Source organism: Nuphar pumila, chromosome 12, assembly GCF_984573655.1.
Source record: "Nuphar pumila chromosome 12, dmNupPumi1.hap1.1, whole genome shotgun sequence".
NCBI lineage: Eukaryota > Viridiplantae > Streptophyta > Magnoliopsida > Nymphaeales > Nymphaeaceae > Nuphar > Nuphar pumila.
Genome location: NC_143260.1, coordinates 98,684,493 through 98,691,281, shown reverse-complemented (window position 1 = coordinate 98,691,281; position 6,789 = coordinate 98,684,493).

Below are 6,789 nucleotides of genomic sequence, written 5' to 3'. Positions count from 1 at the left end.
CATTTACGATGTACCCGTTGTAGCATTGCACAACTTTGGTCGGACCATTTTCTAAATCACATATTCCTTGATCTTTAACATCACCATGACAGACCTACACACAGACATAAACAATGATTGTGATCACGATCAATTAAGTAACTTAGTGTTGTTTATAAGTACAAAATTTATGTTAGCTTCTTTACCAACTGTTTCAACCACTCCACAAACTTAGTTTCACGTTCTTTTTGTACTTCTGCATCAGTGAGATGTGAAACTTCTCTTTGCAACTCCAGATCAAATCGTCTGCAAACCACAAATACTTATATTACCGAGCCATGTATCCACATATAGAACATAAAAGGATTTATAATTGTGTTGCGTCTATATATACTTACTCGATGTATGGGTCGATCATTGAGCAATTAAAAAGAATATAGATGTGTGCTGCGTCTTGCTCTCGATCTGTCAAGAGCCTTGATCGGCAATTACCAAATGCATGCCCAAGTGGTTGAAATATCGACAGCTTGTCAGCTACAATTACTTGTTCTCCATCATCGTTACAGGGGGGGCATGTGTAACGTGTTGCAATATGAGGTTCAAAGTACATAGATGAGAAATTTGAAATCTCTTCTAAAGTGTACGCCTCACAAATAGAGCCTTCTACTCTTGCTTTATTACGAACCTTTTTTTTGAGGTCGAGCATGCATCTGACAAAAATATATATTTCAAATTTTAAATATCTGTCATTAAAGAGACAAATATAAAAAAACATATACCTTTCAAATGGGTACATCCATCGATATTGCACAGGGCCACCAACCCTTAGTTCATATGGCAGATGTATGATCAAATGTTTCATAACATCGAAAAATACTGGAGGAAATATCTTTTCTAGCAGACAAACAATGGTGATGACAGAGTCTTCGAGATTCTTTACATCTGATACTACGACCTTCGATGCGCACAATGTTATGAAAAATCCGCTCAACACAGACAATACCCCCCATATAGGTTTGTCTAACATATCATGGAATGCTAGGGGTATCAATCGTTGCATAAAGATATGACAATCATGACTCTTCAACCCATATAACTGTCTATCGTCAATCTTCACAGCCCGAGCAATGTTAGAGACATATCCATCTGGAAATCTCAATTGTCTCAACCATTAACATACATGTTTTATTTGATCAGGTCCGAGCACGTACTTTGCCTTTGGTTTTAGTACTTTGTCATTATACTCTTTGAGTTCCAATTCTGGTCTTTTACATATTAATTTTAAATCCATACGGGCCTTCGGATTATCCTTTGTTTTTCCTTTAACATTCATTGCTGTATTGAACACATTATCAAACACATTTTTCTCCACATGCATCACATCCAAATTATGTCGTATCAATAGGGTCGGCCAATACGATAGTTCCCAAAAAATAGATTTTTTCGTCTAATTATGATCCTTCCCAAATCCACGGAAGGGTGTAGGACTACAAGCATTTGTTAATACATCTGGAAAGTATTGCAATCTTTTTAGAATCTCTATGCCAGACAATCTTGAGGATGAACCTTCCATTTCAGTTGTGCCTGCTTTAAACACATTCTTTTATCGTCGGAACAGATGGTCACTGGGTAGAAATTGACAATGACACTCAAGCTAGCAAGACTTCCTTTCATGCCTCAATCTAAAAGCTTTGGAATCCTCCATGCAGTACGAACATGCCAACCTCCCATGTGTGCTCCAACCAGATAGCATACCATATGCAGGGAAGTCACTGATTGTCCATAGAACATCGGCCTTCATGTTGAAATTTTGTTTTTTGTGGACATCATATGTGGTAACATCGTCATCCCATAGTACTTTTAGTTCATCAATCAATGGCCTTAAATATACATCAAAATCGTTTCTAAAATCTTCTTCATGAAACATCTAGTTCTGATAATCACTCACAAAACCCTTTCTATATAGGTGATGTCTAACGCTATGAGGTTCTACAAATCGATTATTCTTACAAATCTTGCAGGGACACCTAATCTAACCTGAGGGATCCACTGTACTGACACTTGTCATTGCAAATTCAATAAAACTATCAACACCATCCATATATTCATGCGATAACTCATTGTCCACTATCCTACGGTACATCCATTCACGGTTTGCAGTAATTTTCTTATGATGTTACAAATAATAGCCTAACGAATTAAAAGAGAACAATCAGAATGCTACGATGAAGAAAATATCAAATTTATCATGCAATATATGATGTCATACAATAACAAGAATTTTGATGCATGCATTGATAACTTAATATTTTCATGTGCAAACTATTAATGACACAATACAATCATTTGAAACATGCATTCATTATACAATTTCACATAGAAGTCATAATCAAATTTAAAGTAACTACATGCAAGCATGGATACAATTACATCAAACATTGCAATACATCATAATCATTCATATCAAACAAATGACAAACATGTATCTGCAGCAAACACACTTCAATATCTCACTAACTACTACCATGCCCAGCATGGACTCCGTACTCCAAAAATAAGAACACTTCAATATTCATACATTAAAATCATGCTCAGCATAATCTCCGAACTCCAACAAAGCAACCCTAAATATCAACAACTAAGTGAGTGTGTGAACAATAAAGTGTTACATCTAATAAATTAAATAACATGTGATACACTTGCATCACTTACTTACCACGGGTATTTACCCGATTTGCATTGTTTTTGTCACTTACTTACCACAGGTGGCTGAGCACGAGCTGGTTCTGTTGAAAAATCTGCACAAAAAACACTGTTTTAAAATGAAGTCACCACGAAAAAAAAGGCTGTTCCGGCAAGGGGTCGACTCCCCTACTGTTCCGGCAGGGGGTCGACCCCCTTACGAAACATAGGGGGTTAACCCCCTTACAGAACATAGGGGGTTAACTGACCCCCTATTCGGGCAGGGGGTCGCCCCCCTGCCTGATCAGGCAGAGGGTCGACCCTCTGCCGGAACAGGCAGAAGGTTAACCCCCTGCCGGGGTCGACCCCCTGCCGGAACAGGCAGGGGATTAACCCCCTGTCGGAAAGGCAGAAGTTAAACCCTCTACCGAAATGGCAGCGGGTTAAACCCCCTGCCGAAACGACAGGGGGTTAACCCCCTACCGAAACGACAGCGGGTTAAACCCCCTGCTGGAAAACGCAAGGGGGGTGGGGTGGGGGGGGGGTCCTTTACCTGTCTCTGGGCGGTGGGATCGGCAGACGGTGAGACCGACGAACGACAAGAGTGAGAGCGGCGAGAGCAGCGAAAGAAGAAGAGGAAAAGCTGTCTGGGATTAGGGTTAATTCGGAAATTAGCGACGGCTTAGCGACAGATTAATTCCATTGCTAAGCCAACGTAAATCAAATTTACGGAACGAGCGACATACTATAGTCTGTCTTCAAGTCCGTCGCTAATTAGCGACGGACTAGATTCGGTTGAAAACTGCGTCGACAAATGGTGCGGTCGTAACGAGAAAACAATATGTCGCAAAATCCGTCGCTAAGTAGCGACAGACTGGGCGACGAACTATTTTATGTCGCTATTTTCGTAAGCTTCATTAATTATAGCGACGAATGTTCGTCGCTCGTTAATCCGTCGTTAACTAGCGACATTAATTCCGTCGCTAACAACGTATTTTCTTGTAGTGCATGTTATAGAGTGTTTTCTACGAGGCTTTTGTTAATGCCCATACTTTCAATATCTTTAGGTAAAAGAGTAAGTTGATTGGTGATGTCGGGAGGCTTGGGGGTAGTGTCAAGAGAGTCACATTTCTTTTAAGCACTTGGGAGGACTTGATTTGTTATTATGATTTGATTATTTAATTGAGCTTGTAAACTCTGATTAAGTGAGATTGTAAAATCAATTTCTAGTTTGATTTTGATAATTCTAATCTTACATATGTGTATTGAGAACTGTAACCGCCTAAGGCTTGAATCACGTTTAAAGGAGTTTCTGTTATTTTTCTTGAAAATCATGTAAATAATTTTTTTTTAAAAAATTTCAGTTTCGAAAATTGAAAAGTTACAATCTCCAAGTCTGACTTTTGGATCTTGCCTAATCAAATTCAGATGTGAACTCAAATGAAATATGGTAAAATGAATCTAGATTCGATCAAATAATCAGTCATGTTTTATATGTAATCAGGTTAAATTATCCATTAGTTTTGGATTTGGTTTCGGCTCAGACAGAGCATACACACAGCTAAATAAATGTTGAGTCTCATTTAATTTATTAAACAAATATTTCTTTGCTTACGAAATCCAATTATGATTTGGGTTCAGTTAGATCTCCAATCCAAGCCCAAAGTTTGTTTTTTTGTATAGCAAATGCAAACGAAGAGTTCATTAGCATAGGTTACCCAATAATAGAAAAAGCTTTAATATTTAAAGCCAGTCAAATATTGGTATTCAACCATGATTAAACAAATAAAGTTAATTAAGGCATTAATCGTATGCTATCAGTCTTCATTAGATATAATAGTTAAAGTTATTATCTAAATTGTACGTAATATTATAGTGTCAGTTAGGTATTTGTCTTGTTCAAAAAAAATTTAAGTGAGCTGCATGGTAAATTTTCTAGTGTTAAATTATATCATAAATATGTATTTTCCATTCATGCACATTATAATTTTTTATTTAACAGCTAACATCCTTGTCATATTAACTAATTTATCATTTAAAGCATATCATGTTTAAACAAAATCCTTTTAATTTTTGACCAACGAGGCTCCACTTGTCTGGCAACGTCACCTTGTTTTGGGACGTTGCAAGTTAGAATCCCAATGGTATAGTTGTATAACTGGTAAGGGTATGCCTAACCCCAACTTCATCTGTAGAAAAAAAAATTCTTTTTATTTTTAGTAGTCATCCCAGGGATACACTTGAGTAGAGGTGGGCAATGGGCCTGGAGGCCCGCGGACAAGCCTAGTGCAGCCCGGGCTTGGGCCTATAAATTAGGCCCAAGCCCGGCTCGAACCGAGCAGCCATATCACAACCCCTATAAATAACATAGAATATATATTTTATATAATATACTATATATTATATATAATACAATTGAGATACATGAACTTTATGTAATCTCTTTCTCACAGTAGAATTTAGAGAGAGAAGGAAACTCTAGGTAATCACTCTCCCTCTAGTAGAATTTAGAAAGAGAAAGGAATCATTAACTTTACAAATTAAATATTGTACTAACCAGTTTGGAACGTTAGGCAACTTTTGATGGGTTCCTGATCTTTATCTAGGTCATATTCAAGGCTGTCATAATTGAATTTTGGAGTGGGCCATCTAGCTCATGTAGATCTAGTGGTGGACATTGGCTAGGGTATCCGAATGAAAGTCGGGTACCAAACCGAAGATGGGCTAGAAACCCAAAGGTGCTGGACCTAACCCATACCAAATGAATAGCATATGGGCCAATTCTATGAAGTCACTTTAATGTGCCCCCCATGCAGCCCGGTCCAAACCAACAATAATGGAGTTTCAATGGACCCAACGTGACATGATCCAAATTAACCCAATTGAAGGTCCTGAGCCAAGGTTCACCCAGATGACACAAGAGCCTGATAGCTTGGGCTTTAGATGGGTAAGGGCCTGAGTTGGGCATGTCAATCCCTAACGGGGGCCCTAAGTCAGACTGGGTTAAGCTCACTCGATATCCACCCCTATTTAGAATGGATTTTTCATTGCTGGAGAAGACTACATTTGATTACCAATGGGTGTAAGAATTTGGATCTGGATTCATTCTTGCACCACATATGATCAAAGCGGTTGGACATGGGTGGGGCCCTTTCAAAAAATAATTTCCAAACATCATGTGCGAGTTTAAGTTTTGATGCCACATTGGGAATAAAAAGCATCTTCTTTCTTAATTATGTGTGTTTAAACATATGGAGATTAAAAAATCATACATATCACATGTAATGAAAATAAAAATTAGAATTCTATCGAACCTAGAGTTTAGGCACAACTAGATAAATTAGTCTTTGCTGGTTCTTATATGCAATTAAGTTCATATCTTTAATGATCACATAGCTTTTGCAGGAGACAAATTCAAAACCCCCTTACATTGGACTCCTATCATTCTCAAAATTTCATAGATATTTTAAAGTCTATTTTAATTTTTTTATAGCGATTTCCTCAATAAATTATAAAAAAATATTTATTAAAAAACTTTAAAAAGGCCAAATAATGATTGTCTTAAATACTTGCATCAGTATGGTTAAGTTGGTGCACAATAAATTATTGTCACTAAGGGCGCATTGGATGAATGCTATTAATTTTCCCCAATCAAAAAACTTTTGCTCTCATTAAATGTGTGATTAAATCCTCATTTTCTACTGTTTTGGGAGGTTTAAACTCTCAAAAAGTGGAGAAAAAAAAGTTGCGCAAGGGACCATGCGACTTTTTCCCCAGATAAGTTTTATCTCAGAGAAAATTATCTGGAATATCAAACACCCTCTAAGGGCACAAAAAAGTTGGTGCACAATAAATTATTGTCACTAAGGGCGCATTTGATGGATGCTATTAATTCTCCCCAATCAAAAAACTTTTGCTCTCATTAAATGTGTGATTAAATCCTCATTTTCTACTATTTTGGGAGGTTTAAACTCTCAAAAAGTGGTGAAAAAAAAGTTGCGCATGGGACCATGCGACTTTTTCCCCAGATAAGTTTTATCTCAGAGAAAATTATCTGGCATATCAAACACCCTCTAAGGGCACAAAAAAGTTGGTGCACAATAAATTATTGTCACTAAGGGCGCATTT